General features: G+C 43.5%; 1 pseudogene; it reads right to left on the bottom strand.

The window, feature by feature from the left end:
• The window catches only part of LOC110527683, a 65,722-nt pseudogene extending 59,381 nt beyond the window's left edge, over positions 1-6,341 (bottom strand).
• Positions 6,342-15,838: the final 9,497 nt, after the last annotated feature.

Here is a 15,838-nt window from a genome sequence, read left to right as displayed (position 1 = left end):
CGGTGTCAGAAGAAGGCACTAAAAATTGTCAAAGACTCCAGCCACCCTAGCCATAGACTGTTCTAGGTCCAAGAGGCTTCTAAACAGCTTCTTACCGCCAATCTATAAGACTCCTGAACACCTAATCAAATGGCTACCCAGACTATTTGCATTGCCCCCCTCCCCTTTACACCTCTGCTACTCTCTGTTGTTATCATCTATGCATAGAAACTTTAATAACTCTACCTACATGTACTTATTACCTCAACTAATCGGTGACCCCCCGCACATTGACTCTGTACCAGTACCCCCTTATATATAGTCTCGCTATTGTTATTTTACTGCTGCTCTTTAATTACTTGTTACTTTTATTTCTTATTCTTATCCATATATTTTTCACTGCTTTGTTGGTTAGGGGCTTGTAAGTAAGCATTTCACTGTAAGGTCTACTACACCTGTTGTATTCGGCACATGTGACTAATAACATTTGATTTGATTTGATTCTCATCTAATTTAATGAGAAATATTACTGTGATTGAAAATTCCAGGTTGTCTGGAATATCAAATAACATTCAGCTCAGACACCCATACATACCCCACAAGACATGCCACTAGGGGCCTTCACAGTCCCCAAGTCCAAAACTAATTCATGGCAACGCAGAGTATTATACAGAGCCATGATTGCATGGAACTCCCTTCCATATCCATTTACTCAAGCAAACAGCAAAGTCGCCTTTAAAACTTGATTAAACAACATCTCATGGAACGGCAGGGACTGTGAGGGGACACACAAACACACGCGCAAACATAATTTTTGTTGTTTTTATATCATTGTATCTAACATTTTGGTGACTGTCCTTGTCTATCAGTGTATCAGTGTTTTGTTGCTTGTTATGTTTTGTGTATCTTGTGGACACCAGGATGAGTAACTGCTGCTTCTGCAAAAGATAATGGGGATCCAAATAAACAAATAATAGGGTTGCAGTGCAAACGATGCATGAACGAAAGACAACTACAACAACAACAGAATATAACAATCATATTTCATGGCAATAATTGATAGACTTCTGAAAAAACAAATCCATCAAGGTAGATCATTAATCATTCGTAGCGCCCTGGCTAATTTGATAAATGTATCAGAAAATTATCCCTGTGATGGAAGGGAACAGCAGAACAGCAGTAAATTCTGCATCCTGTGTTAACCGTCTGTCTGTCTCCCCTTACCAGGCACACTCCCCTTCCCAACCCCCATCACCCCCATCCCTGGGGAATCCCCCCACCCCTCCTCTGCTATCCTTCCATATTAGCCTCTCAAATCCCCCTCTTCCCGTCCTCTCAACACTCCCCTCATGTTCCCTCGCTCTACCCCCTCCTCTTCTACCCTTCCACAATAGCTTCCAAAATCCTTACCTTCCTCTCATTTTCCTCTCTCCTCCTTCTCCCTTTCCCTCTCCCACTACTTTTCCCCTCTCCTCCTCCTCCTCCTCTCATCCCCCTTCTCCCATTCCCTCTCTCTGTCCCCTCTAGAGCACAGAAGTCTTGTTAAAGTCGACTTGCCACAATAGCAGGATTTAGAGTAGAAAGTGTATTACCCAGAATTTTAGTGTGTATGTGTGTGTGTTGTGTTTGGGGGTGAGGTGAGGTGAGGTGTATTCACACATTCCAGGTGTAAAGCTAGCTTAGGGGTGAACTGGGGGGGGGGTATGTTATTTGAATACGGGCATGCGCACACACACAAACACACTTACATAAACACAGGCGTGCACACACACACACACACACACAATCTGGCAAAGAGGTGCACATATGTTTTATTCCATCTCTCTCTCTCTCTCTTTCTCCTTCTCTCTCCAGTCAGAGTGGGTTTTCTTACAATATGCTGGTGTGTTTTAATTTTTTAGTAATTTTACCACCGACTGGTTGATATAATTATACTTAATCACATGTAGGCCTAATCATCCCATTAACATACACTATACAGTTGATGTCGGGAAGTTTACATACACCTTAGCCAAATACATTTAAACTCAGTTTTTCACAATTCCTGACATTTAATCCTAGTAAAAATTCCTTAGGTCTTAGGTCAGTTAGGATCACTACTTTATTTTAAGAATGTGAAATGTGAGAATAATAGTAGAGAGAATGATTTCTTTCAGCTTTTATTTCTGACATCACATTCACAGTGGGTCAGTTGTTTACATACACTCAGTAAGTATTTGGTAGCATTGCCTTTAAATTGTTTAACTTGGGTCAAATGTTTCGGGTAGCCTTCCACACGCTTCCCACAATAAGCTGGGAGAATTTTGGGCCATTCCTCCTGACAGAGCTGGTGTAACTGAGTCAGGTTTGTAGGCCTCCTTGCTCGCACACACTTTTTCAGTTCTGCCCACAAATGTTCTATGGGATTGAGGTCAGGGCTTTGTGATGGACACTCCAATACCTTTACTTTGTTGTCCTTAAGCCATTTTGCCACAACTTTAGAAGAATGCTTGGGGTCATTGTCCAATTAGAAGACCCATTTGCAACCAAGCTTTAACTTCCTGACTGATGTCTTGAGATGTTGCTTCAACATATTCACATACTTTTCCTTTCTCACGATGCCATCTATTTTGTGAAGTGCACCAGTCCCTCCTACAGCATAGCACCCCCACAACATGATGCTGCCACCCCCGTGCTTCATGGTTGGGATGGTATTCTCGTTTTACTGTGGATATAGATACTTTGTACCTGTTTCCTCCAGCCTTGTGAACAAGGTCCTTTGCTGCTGTTCTGGGATTGATTTGCACTTTTTGCACCAAAGTACATTCCTCTCTAGGAGACATAACGCTTCTCCTTCCTGAGCGTTATTTTTTCTTTTTTTAACCTTTATTTAACCAGGAAGGGCTCATTTAGATTTGAAATCTCTTTTTCTGAGGTCTTGCCTGGCCAAGATAGGCAGCACCAAGTCATTACAAATTTACAGACAAACAACATGAAAAAGTACATAACATAAATAACAAAATCATAAAACAGCAAAAACATTGACAGGTCGGGGAATCCGTCTCAAGATCATTCATCAGTGATTTAAAAATACCAATCAGGACAAGTTCTTCCAGTTTAAAAGTATTTTGTAAAACGTTCCAAGACGATGGTGCAGAGTACATAAAAGCCCTTTTACCAAAAGACATTGAACAGTTTGCAGGATAAAGTCCAGCGAACGAAGAGAGTACCCACCACATTTCTGAGCAATAAAAATGGCAAAATAAAAAAGTAGTAAACCCAAAATGGCTTTGTAAATAAAAGTATACGTATAAGTATAAGTATAAGTGTTTTGCAGTTTAAAATAAATCTCAAAGTGCCATGGTAAAGGGTGTCAATTGATCTCAAACACTGAGCGGAAGCATTCATATATAAAATATCTCCATAGTCTAGTAAAGGCATAAATGTAGCTGATTACTAGCCTCCTTCTGGCTTCAAAAGTAAAACAGGCCTCATTCCTAAAATAAAATCCCAATTTCAGCTTCAATTTTTTTGTAAGTAGTTGAATATGCAATTTAAAAGAGAGGCCGTCATCAATTAAAATTCCAAGATATTTATGAGGTTACAGTCTCAATCTCATTGCCCTGACAGGTAATAATAGGTGAAAGGTCCAGAGGTCTATTTCTTGATTTAGAAAACACCATTAGTTTAGTCAGTATTGAGGATAAGCTTCAATTGACAAAAGGTATGTTGAACAGTATAAAAAGCAGTCTGCAAGTTCTGGAAAGCTTTTGTAAGAGACGAGGCACAACAGTAAATAACAGTATCATCAGCATAAAAATGAAGTTGCGCATTTTGGAAATGTTTGTATAAATGATTTATATAAATAGTGAATAAGAGAGGACCAAGTACAGAGCCTTGGGGCACACCATTACAGACAGACAATTTAACAGACATGAAGCCCATCAAATTGAGTTATGACGGCTGCGTGGTCCCATGGTGTTTATACTTGCGTACTATTGTTTGTACAGATGAACGTGGTACCTTCAGGCATTTGGAAATTGCTCCCAAGGATGTACCAGACTTGTGGAGGTCTACAAAACATTTTCTGAGGTCTTGGCTGATTGCTTTGGATTTTCCCATGATATCAAGCAAAGAGGCACTGCGTTTGAAGGTTGGCCTTGAAATACATCCACAGGTACACCTCCAATTATGTCAATTAGCCTATCAGAAGCTTCTAAAGCCGTGACATTATTTTCTGGATTATTCCAAGCTATTTGAAGGCACAGACAACTTAGTGTATGTAAACTTCTAACCCACTGGAATTGTGATACAGTGAATTATAAGTGAAATAATCTATCTGTAACAATTTTTTGAAAAATTACTTGTGTCATGCACAAAGTAGATGTCCTAACCGACTTGCCAAAACTATAGGTTGTTAACAAGAAATGTGTGGAGTGGTTGAAAAACGTTTTAATGACTCCAACCTAAGTGTTGGAGTCAACTTCCGACTTCAACTGTATTTGCAAAAGTATGTGGAATCAAATTAGTGGAATCGGCTATTTCAGCCACACCAGTTGTTGACGGGTGTATACAATCCAGCATACAGTCATGCAATCTCCATAGACAAACATTGACAGTAGAATGGCCTTACTGAAGAGCTCAGTGACTTTCAACGTGGCACCATCATGGGATGCCTCCTTTCCAACAAGTTAGTTTGTCAAATTTCTGCACCTCCTAGAGCTGCCCTGGTCATATGTAGGTGCTGTTATTGGGAAGTGGAAGCGTCTATGAGCAACAATGGCTTAGCCGCGAAGTGGTATGCCACACAAGCTCACAGAACGGGACCACCTAAACATTTCTTGTCCTTGGTTGCAGCACTTACTACAACACTTGCTGCCTCTTGAAGCAACATCAGCACAAGAACTGTTCATTGGGAGCTTCATGAAATGGGTTTCCATGGCCGAGGAGCTGTATACAAGCCTAAGATCACCATGCGCAATGCCAAGCTTTGCCAGGAGTGGTGTAAAGCTCACCGGCATTGGACTCTGGAGTAGTGGAAATGCGTTCTCTGAAGTGATGAATCATGCTTCACCATCTGGCAGTCTGACGGACAAATCTGGGTTTGGCGGATGCCAGGAGAATGCTACCGCCACCAATGCAAAGTGCCAACTGTAAAGTTTGGTGGAGTAGTAATAATGGTCTGGGGATGTTTTTCATTGTTTGGGCTAGGCCCCTTAGTTCCATTGAAGGGAAATCTTAAAGCTACAGCATACAATGACATTCTAGACAATTCTGTGCTTCTAACTTTGTGGCAACAGTTTGGGGAAGGCCCTTTCCTACATCAGCATGACAATGCCCCTGTGTACAAAGCGAGGTCCATAGAGAAATGGTTTGTTGAGATCGGTGTGGAAGAACTTGACTGGCCTGCACAAAGCCCTGACCTCAACCCTATCGAACACCTTTTGGATGATTTGAAACGCGGACTGCGAGCCAGGCCTAATCGTCCAAAATCGGTGCCCGACCTCACTAATGCTCTTGTGGCTGAATGGAAGCAAGTCCCTGCAGCAATGTTCCAACATCTAGTGGAAAGCCTAGTGGAAAGGCTGTTATAGCAGAAAGGGGGGACCAACTCCATATTAATGCCCATGATTTTGAAATTAGATGTTTGACGAGCAAGTGTCCACATACTTTTGATTATGTAGTGTATGAACACTTTCCTCCATACTTAAATATATTTATTTTTCTGTAAAGGCATACCAAAAAGCTATCATTAAATCTGTTCAAATTGTGATCACACACAATAGTGTGCAGGACGGGTCAATATTTGCATTGTTTCCTGGTCAGGTCATGTTGTCAGGAGAAGCTCCCGACTCTAAACACAATCCCTATCTCTCTTCTTACCTTCCAGGTTGTGTTTGTGTTCGGTGGAGTAGGCCTTGCCGATCATGGTCCAGACTGGCTTCAGACACCCAAACAGTCCCTCCAGAAACCCTCCACTTCCTGCCGACAGCAGTCTCACATCATCAGCCTTGCTCTGGACCGCACCTTCCTCCGCGTCCTGGCCCTCTCCCCTCCCCCCTCCTTACCCATTCTCACGGAGCTTCAGCACGCTGTTGGCAAAGTGCTCCTGCTGTTCTTCGCTCGGCGTGGGGCTGTGTCCCTCGCAGGTGTGTTCTTCATTATGGCCTCCACCTCCCCCGTCCTCAGACTCCGGAGCACCCCCGGTATCGATGGATAGTACATTCCGCAGGACACACTGGGTGGGGGTCAGATCCATCTCAGGGGTGCAGGCGGGGGACTCGTCCAGCCGGTTCCGGAAGGGAGGGGTGTGTTCTGAGAGGGGGGGTGTTGAACTCTGAGAGGGAGGGGGATGGGGCGCGGGTCTCAGTGATACGGGCCATGGGGAGCTGTGGTCATGGGAACCTTAAGAACCCCGGGACTTGTGTCTGGCTGACTGGTGGTCAGGGCCAGAGAGAAAGGTTGGCCTGTAGGAGGAGAAAGGATAGTCATCATTGTAGATAACTACAGTTTGCCTTCTATCAATAGCAACCTTGGAACGACATATGTATTACACTGTATACTTGTAAGGGGACACTGAAGTCAGAGTCTGCATCAGGATTTTGGGGTTACCATGTCAACCTTTTATCCTGTTATGACTAGCCTCTATGATGATAATAATAACAGAGGCTAGTCATATACGGGCTAGTCACCACTAACCAAAGAATAAACATGATGTGTGTCTTTTCATATTTTATATTCTTAGAAGAGTATTCAGTCATTGTTCAAATACAAACAGTTAGAGTGTGTAGGCTAGCATACTGCAAATCAAATTGGAGGGAATTTTAGCGTTGTGCACAGTCCTTCTGTTTTCTCTCATATCCTCCTACTACATCTCTGGGAGATCAGTGCAACTTTTGTTAATAGATCAGTGCTATCTTAATATAATAGCAGTTCTTGTGTTGCTGTTAGTAATGGCAGAAAAGAGTGAGTGGCTGCTCTACAAAGCTTGTCAGGTCCCCAAGGACAGACATCCCCCACAACAGATCCCGGAGAATATGAATAGATTTTCCTCTGACTTCTAGGCAATTTTTTATTACTAATGATGATAGAGTATAAGGACAATACTGCAATGACATATTCGTATAGCAACATTCCCTTGGTAAATTAGCTGTTCAACAAAATAATGATAGCCAATCTGGATATCAAGGCAAAGTTATGATAACTAGGCCTAGTAACGGTAAAACTAACCTGTCGCACGACGGTCTAAACCCATCTCACGTTCCCTATTAATAGGTGAACAATCCAACAAAATGATTTGCACAGATAATTCCAGGAGGATATTAATATTAAGGAAGTCTCGAGGTTCTGTTCACCTGAGTGAGAATACCTTACGATAAGCTGTAGACCATACTATTTACCAAGAGTTTTCATTAATTCAATTCGTAGCTGTCTATTTACCACCACAAACCGATGCTGGCACTAAGAACGCACTCAACGAGCTGTATAGAGCCTTAAGCAAACAAGGAAATGCTTAAGTGTTGTCCATTAGTTTACTCCAATTAGGGGAGAGGTGGTAGGGCAAGAGGAAAATATATTTTTAAAAGATAAACATAGTGTATTCGGAAAGTTTTCAGACCTCTTGACTTTTTCCACATTTTGTTATGTAACAGCCTTGTTCTAAAATGTATTCAAAAAAACATTTTCCTCATTGCTCTACGCACAATACCCCATAATGACTAAGTTAAACAGCATTGAAGGTCCCCAAGAACATACTGGCCTCCATCATTTTTAAATGGAAGAAGTTTGGAACACTAACACTCTTCCTAGAACTGGCCGCCTGGACAAACTGAGCAATCAAGGGAGAAGGGCCTTAGTCAGAGATGTGACCAAGAACCCGATGGTCACTCTGACAGAGCTCCAGAGTTCCTCTCTGGATATGGGAGAACCCTCCATAAGGAAAACCATCCCTCCAGCACTCCACTAATCAGGACTTAATGGTAGAGTGGCCAGCCGGAAGACACTCCTCAGTAAAAGTAAAAGGCACATGACAGCCCGCTTGGAGTTTGCCAAAAGGCACCTAAAGACTCTCAGACCATGAGAAACAAGATTATCCTGTCTAATGAAACCAAGATTGTACTCTGGCCTGAATGCAAAGAGCCACGTCTGGAGGAAACCTGGCACCATCTCTATGGTGAAGCATGGTGGTGGCAGCATCATACTGTAGGGATGTTTTTCAGTGGCAGGGACTGGGAGACTAGTCAATCAAGGGAAAGATGAACAGAGCAAAGTACAGAGAGATCCTTGATGAAAACCTTCTACAGAGCGCTCAGGACCTCTGGGGCGAAGGTTCACCTTACAACAGGATAACAACCCTATGCATACAGCCAAGACAACGCAGGAGTGGCTTCGGGACAAGTCTCTTAATGTCCTTGAGTGGCCCAGCCAGAGCCCGGACTTGAACCCGATCGAACATCTCTGGAGAGACCTGAAAATAGCTGTGCAGCGATGCTCCCCATCCAACCTGACATATCTTGAGAGGATCTGCAGAGAAGAATGGGAGAAACTCCCCAAAAACAGGTGTGCCAAGCTTGTAGTGTCATACTTAAGAAAGCTGTAATCGCTGCCAAAGGTGCTTCAACAAAGTACTGTGTAAAGGGTCTGAATACTAATGTAAATGTGATATCTCAGTGTTTTTTTATACATTTGCAAAAAAAATCTAAAAACCGGTTTTTGCTTTGTCATTATGGTGTTTGTGTGTAGATTGATAAGGAAATAGCTTATTTAATACATTTTAGAATAGGGCTTTAACATAATAACATGACTCAAAGGGTCTGAATACTTTCCGAATACACTGTGTATATATATATATATATATATATATATATACACACAATACCAGTATAAACCTTCTCATTCAAAGTTTTTTTTTATTTTACTATTTTCTACATTGTAGAATAATAGTGAAGACATCAAAACTATGCAATAACAAATATGTAATCATATAGTAACCAAAAAAGTGTTAAACAAATCAAAATGTTATATTTAGTTTCTTAAAAGTAGCCACTCTTTTCCTTGATGACAGCTTTGCATTCTCTCAACCAGTTTCTTGAGGTAGTCACCTGGAATACTTTTCAAACAATCTTGAAGGAGTTCCCACATATGCTGAGCACTTGTTGGCTGCTTTTCCTTCACTCTGCCGTCCAACTCATCCCAAACCATCAATTGGGTTGAGATTGGGGGATTGTGGAGGCCAGGTCATCTGATGCACCACTCCATCACTCATTCTTGGTCAAATAACCCTTACACAGTCTGGATGTGTGTGTTGGGTCATTGTCCTTGTTGAAAAACAATTGATAGTCCCACTGGGGCGGCAGGTAGCCTAGAGGTTAGAGTGTTGGGCCAGAAACCAAAATGTTTCCAGATCAAATCCCTGAGCTGACAAGGTAAAAATCTGTAGTTCTGCCCCTGAACAAGGCAATTAACCCACGGTTCCTAGGCCGTCATTGTAAATAACAATTTGTTCTTAACGGACTTGCCTAGTTAAATAAAGGTTAAATATTTTTATATTTTTTTAAGAAGTGGTTTCTTTGCAGCAATTTGACCATGAAGGCCTGATTCACACAGTCTCCTCTGAACAGTTGATGTTGAATGTTACTGCCTGTGTCTGAAGTCTGTGAGGTGCAATCTGTGGTGCAGTTAATTAACTTTCTGAGGTTGGTAACTCTAATGAACATATCCTCTGCAGCATAGGTAACTCTGGGTCTTCCTTTCCTGTGGCGCTCCTGATGAGAACCTGTTTCATCGTAGAACTTGATGGATTTGCAACTGCACTTGAAGACACTTTCAGAGTTCTTAAAATGTTCTGCATTGACTGACCTTCATGTCTTAACATAGTGATACTGTCATTTCTCTTTGCTTATTTGAGCTGTTCTTGTCATAATATGGACTTGGTCTTTTGCCAAATAGGGCTATCTTCTGTATACCACCCCTAACTTGTCATAACACAACTGATTGGCTCAAACGCATTAAGAAGGAAAGAAATTCCACAAATGAACTTTTAACAAGTGTGCAAAGCTGTCATCAAGGCAAAGGGTGGCTACTTTGAAGAATCTCAAATATAAAATATATTTTGATTTGTTTAAAACTTTTTTGGTTACTTCATGATTCCATATGTGTTATTTCATAGTTTTGATGTCTTCACTATTATTCTCAATGTAGAAAATAGTAAAAAATAAAGAAAAACCCTGGAATGAGTTGGTGTGTCCAAACTTTTGACTGGTACTGTATATAACCTGTAACGTCTGCTTCCAACTCACACTCTCAAGCACATAGATCCCCTGAACGCAGCTCACTTTCCAGCTCACACTCTCAAACACATAGATCCCCCGAATGCAGCTCACTCTCCAGATCCCAATCACCTGAATTCTGATCACCTGTTCACACACCTGTATGTCATTTACACACACTATTTAGTTCCGTTCTTTGCACCCCATCATTGTGGGATATTGTTTGTTTTGATACACATTCTAGTCGGAGCGCTGTTAATGTCTGTATTAGTCCTCCCTTGTTTTGTAGTTTTTGGCCATCCTCACTAATGGCGTTTTTTTTTGCCTATTCACTGTCTGTGCTTTTGCCTATCAGATTTCCTGTCATCGACCTCTTGCCTGATCTCCCAGACTATGTTATTAGCCTTTTCCCTGCATGTACTGTTACCTTTTTGGAGTCCCTGTGTATGACATTCTGCCTGGACCAAGTTACCTGCCTCCTCCTATGGTCCTTTACTAATAAACACCTGCTGCGCCCTACGCTTGAAACCAGCACTCTGTTTCCCATCGTACTCATTACAGAATACCTCAACAAAAACCACAGATGGATTCAGCGAATCTGCAGCTACGTCTAACCCGACAGGAGGAACGAATCAATGAACTCTGCGACCTCCTTCGCCAGTCCATTCCTGCTTCACTGATATCAGGTGCCACAGCCTCCTCTTGTTCATCTCCCTCTATATCCATGCCTAATAAATACGACGGCTCCATAGGGAAATGTCAAGGATTTCTCATGCAATGTAACCTGTACATAGACCATCACCCAGCTGACTTCAAAGACAGGGTGGACTTCGTCATCTCCCTACTCACAGGCAAAACTCTGGATTGGGGCATGGCCCTGTGTGCCGCTCAAAGTTCTGATCTGTCCTCTGAGTCCCGTTTCCACGCCCTCTTCAAGGAGGAATGAGGTATTTTCTTGGCTGTTTATTTACCACCACAGACAGATGCTGGCACTAAGACCGCACTCAGTCAGCTGTATAAGGAAATCAGCAAACAGGAAACTACTCCCCCAGAGGCGGCGCTCCTAGTGGCCGGAGACTTTAATGCAGGGAAACTTAAATCAGTTCTACCAAATTTCTATCAACATGTTAAATGTGCAACCAGAGGGAAAAAATTCTAGATCGCGTGTACTCCACACACAGAGACGCGTACAAAGCTCTCCCTCGCCCTCCATTTGGTAAATCTGACCACAACTCTATCCTCCTGATTCCTGCTTACAAGCAAATATTAAAGCAGGAAGCACCAGTGACTCAGTCTATAAAAAAGTGGTCAGATGAAGCAGATGCTAAACTACAGGACTGTTTTGCTATCACAGACTGGAACATGTTCCGGGATTCTTCCGATGCCATTGAGGAGTACACCACATCAGTCACTGGCTTTATCAATAAGTGCATCGAGGACATCGTCCCCACAGTGACTGTACGTACATACCAGAAGCCATGGATTACAGGCAACATTTGTACTGAGCTAAAGGGTAGAGCTGACACTTTCAAGGTGCGGGACTCTAACCCGGAAGCTTACAAGAAATCCTGCTATGCCCTTCGATGAACCATCAAACAGGCAAAGCGTCAATACAGGGCTAAGATTGAATCATACTACACCTGCTCTGACGCTCGTCTTATGTGGCAGGGCTTGCAAACTATTACAGACTACAAAAGGGAAGCACAGCTGTGAGCTGCCCAGTGACACGAGCCTATCAGACGAGCTAAATCAGTTCTATGCTCGCTTCGAGGCAAGCAACACTGAGGCATGCATGAGAGCATCAGCTGTTCCGGACGACTGTGTGATCACGCTCTCCGTAGCTGACGTGAGTAAAACCTTTAAACAGGTCAACATACACAAGGCTGCGGGGCCAGAGGGATTACCAGGATGTGTGCTCCAGGCATGTGCTGACCAACTGGCAGGTGTCTTCACTGACATTTTCAACATGTCCCTGATTGAGTCTGTAATACCAACATGTTTCAAGCAGACCACCATAGTCCCTCTGCCTAAGAACACAAAGGCAACAATGCCTGAATGACTACAGACCTGTAGCACTCACGCCCGTAGCCATGAAGTTCTTTCGAAAGGTTGGTAATGGCTCACATCAACACCATTATCCCAAAAACCCTAGACCCACTCCAATTTGCATACCGCCCAAACAGATCCACAGATGACGCAATCTCTATAGCACTCCACACTGCCCTTTCCCACATGGACAAAAGGAACACTTATGTGAGAATGCTATTCATTGACTACAGCTCAGCGTTCAACACCATAGTACCCTCAAAGCTCATCACTAAGCTAAGGATCCTGGGACTAAACACCTCCCTCTGCAACTGGATCCTGGACTTCTTGACGGGCCGCCCCCAAGTAGTGAGGGTAGGTAGCAACACATCTGCCACGCTGATCCTCAACACTGGAGCTCCACAGGGGTGTGTGCTCAGTCCCCTCCTGTACTCCCTGTACTCCCTGTACACCCACGACTGCATGGCCAGGCATGACTCCAACACCATCATTAAGTTTGCAGACGACACAACAGTGGCCTGATCACAGACAACGACGAGACAGCCTATAGGAAGGAGGTCAGAGACCTGGCTGTGTGGTGCCAGAATAACAACCTCTCCCTCAACATAACCAAGACTAAGGAGATGATTGTGGACTACAGGAAAAGGAGGACCGAGCACGCCCCCATTCTCATCGATGGGGCTGTAGTGGAGCAGGTTGAGAGCTTCAAGTTCCTCGGTGTCCACATCAACAATAAACTAACATGGTCCAAACACTCCAAGACAGTCGAAGAGGGCACGACAAAGCCTATTCCCCCTCAGGAAACTAAAAAGATTTGGCATGGGTCCTGAGATCTTCAAAAGGTTCTACAGCTGCAACACTGGTTGCATCAGTGCCTGGTACGGCAATTGCTCGGCCTCTGACCGTAAGTCACTACAGAGGGTAGTGCGTACGGCCCAGTACATCACTGGGGCTAAGCTGCCTACCATCCAGGACCTCTACACCAGGCGGTGTCAGAGGAAGGCCCTAAAAATTGTCAAAGACCCCAGCCACCCCGGTCATAGACTGTTCTCTCTACTACCGCAAGGCAAGCGGTACCGCAGTGCCAAGTCTAGGACAAAAAGGCTTCTCAACTGTTTTTACCCCCAAGCCATAAGACTCCTGAACAGGTAATCAAATGGCTACTCTGACTTTTTGCATTGTGTGCCCCCCCAAACCCTCTTTTTACGCTGCTGTTACTCTCTGTATATCATATATGCATAGTCACTTTAACTATCCATTCATGTACATACTACCTCAATTGGGCCAACCAACCAGTGCTCCCACACATTGGCTAACAGGGCTATCTTCATTGTGTCCTGCCACCCGCCAACCCCTCTTTTACGCTACTGCTACTCTTTGTTCATCATATATGCATAGTCACCTTAACCATATCTACATGTACATACTACCTCAATCAGCCTGACTAACTGGTGTCTGTATGTAGCCTAACTACCTTTATAGCCTCACTACTGTATACAGCCTGTCTTTTTACTGTTTTATTTATTTACTTACCTAACACCTTTTTGGCACTATTGGTTAAAGCCTGTAAGTAAGCATTTCACTGTGAGGTTGTAATATTCGGCGCACATGACAAATACACTTTGATTTGTTTGACAATTCGGCTTCAGGTTGTCAAACTGGGGACCTGTTATGTGAGCTGCGACAGGGCTGTCGCCCCACCACTGAGTATGCAATTGAGTTCCGCACCATGGCTGCAGGTAGTGGATGGAGTGAACCTGCGCTCCTTACAGTCTACCGGAGGGGTCTAAATCAGGAGTTACAGACCGAACTGGCCTGCAGAGGAGATTTAAATATACATTGGCAACCTACTGGTGGACCACAGACATATACAGTCGCCCATAGCCTGCGAGTCTTCCACACCCTTCTCTTATTCATCAAGGTCTAATAGCCCCGAACCAATGCAACTTGGCTGTGCCCCTCTCACGCCTGCCGAGAGACAATCTGATGTATGTGAAAACCTGTGCCTCTATTGTGGAGAGAATAACCACCTACTCAATAGGTTGTCCTATTTGCCCCCCACCAACGGATGACCACAACCCCTCTACTTCCGCCTGGGTAGGCATCTCTACGTTTTTAAATATTACCAAAAAGCAGTTTTGTATCCTGGCTATTTTTCTGCTAATGGGGTCACTCAGTTTGTGGAGGGACTAGTGGACTCAGGTGCCACAGGTAATTTAATTGACTGACAATTGGCACAACTGGTAAAAGCCTAACTAATCCCTGTTAATCCTCCCTTTTAGGATGAATGCGTTGGATGGACAACCTCTCGGAAACTGGTCTTGTGACTCACACCCTTCAGATTTGCCTCCTTCACTCTGAGGTCATTCAGTTAATGGTGTCGTGTTCGCCTAAAGAACCCCTCCTTCTCGATCACCCCTGGCTAAGCCTTCACGACCCTGCCATCTCTTGGCAACAAGGGGAACTGCTGTCATGGTCTCCAACCTCCCAACTGCTTCAATCTACCCTGTCGAGCCACCTCTATGGAATAATCGGAGTCCGCCATTCCAACCCACATCCCACCTGTATATGCCCAGTTCCAGAGCATCTTCTGCAAGAAAAAGGCATCCATTCTGCCCCCTCATTGCCCCGAGGACTGTGCGATCGACCTCCTCCTCCTTTATGGCAAGGCTGAGAAGAGCGCCTTTCACATTACTACGGTAACCTTCCTAGATTTCGTGTTGACACCAGGAGGGGTCAACATGGACGAAGGAAAGGTCACGGCCGTGCTTAACTAACCCCGTAAAGGAACTACAATGTTTCCTAGGATTTTCCAATTAAACTCAAAAAAAGAAATGTCCCTTTTTCAGGACCCTGTCTTTCAAAGATAATTCGCAAAAATCCAAATAACTTCACAGATCTTCATTGTTTAAGGTTTAAACACTGTTTCCCATTCTTGTTCAATGAACCATAAACCATTAATGAACATGCATCTGTGGAATGGTCGTTAACTTCTCTAGGGTAGGGGGCAGCATTGGGAATTTTGGATGAAAAGCGTGCCCAAATTTAAACTGCTTGCTACTCAGCCATAAAAACTAGAATATGCATATAATTCGTAGATTTAGATAGAAAACACTCTGACGTTTCTAAAACTGTTTGAAATGTATGTGAGTATAATAACCCATATGGCAGATAAAAACCTGAGAAAAAATCCAACCAGGAAGTGGTAAATGTGAGGTTGGTCGTTTTTCAACTCATTCCCTATTGAGGATACAGTGGGATATTGGTCATGTTGCCCTTCCTAAGTCTTCCACTAGATGTCAACAGTCTTTAGAAACTTGTTTGAGGGTTCTACTGTGAAGTGGGGGTGAATGAGAGTGGAATGAGTCCGAGGACTGCCAGGAGCCACAAGATGACCATGCGCGGTCACGTGAGAGTTAGCTTGCGTTCCATTGCTTTTCTACAGACAAAGGAATTCTCCGGTTGGAACATTATTGAAGATTTATGTTAACATCCTAAAGATTGATTCTATACTTCGTTTGACATGTTTCTACGGACTGTAACGGAACTTTTGGACTTTTCGTCTG

The sequence above is a fragment of the Oncorhynchus mykiss genome, chromosome 7, assembly GCF_013265735.2.
Source record: "Oncorhynchus mykiss isolate Arlee chromosome 7, USDA_OmykA_1.1, whole genome shotgun sequence".
NCBI classification, from domain to species: Eukaryota; Metazoa; Chordata; class Actinopteri; order Salmoniformes; family Salmonidae; genus Oncorhynchus; species Oncorhynchus mykiss.
This window is presented reverse-complemented; position numbering and strand designations above follow the sequence as displayed.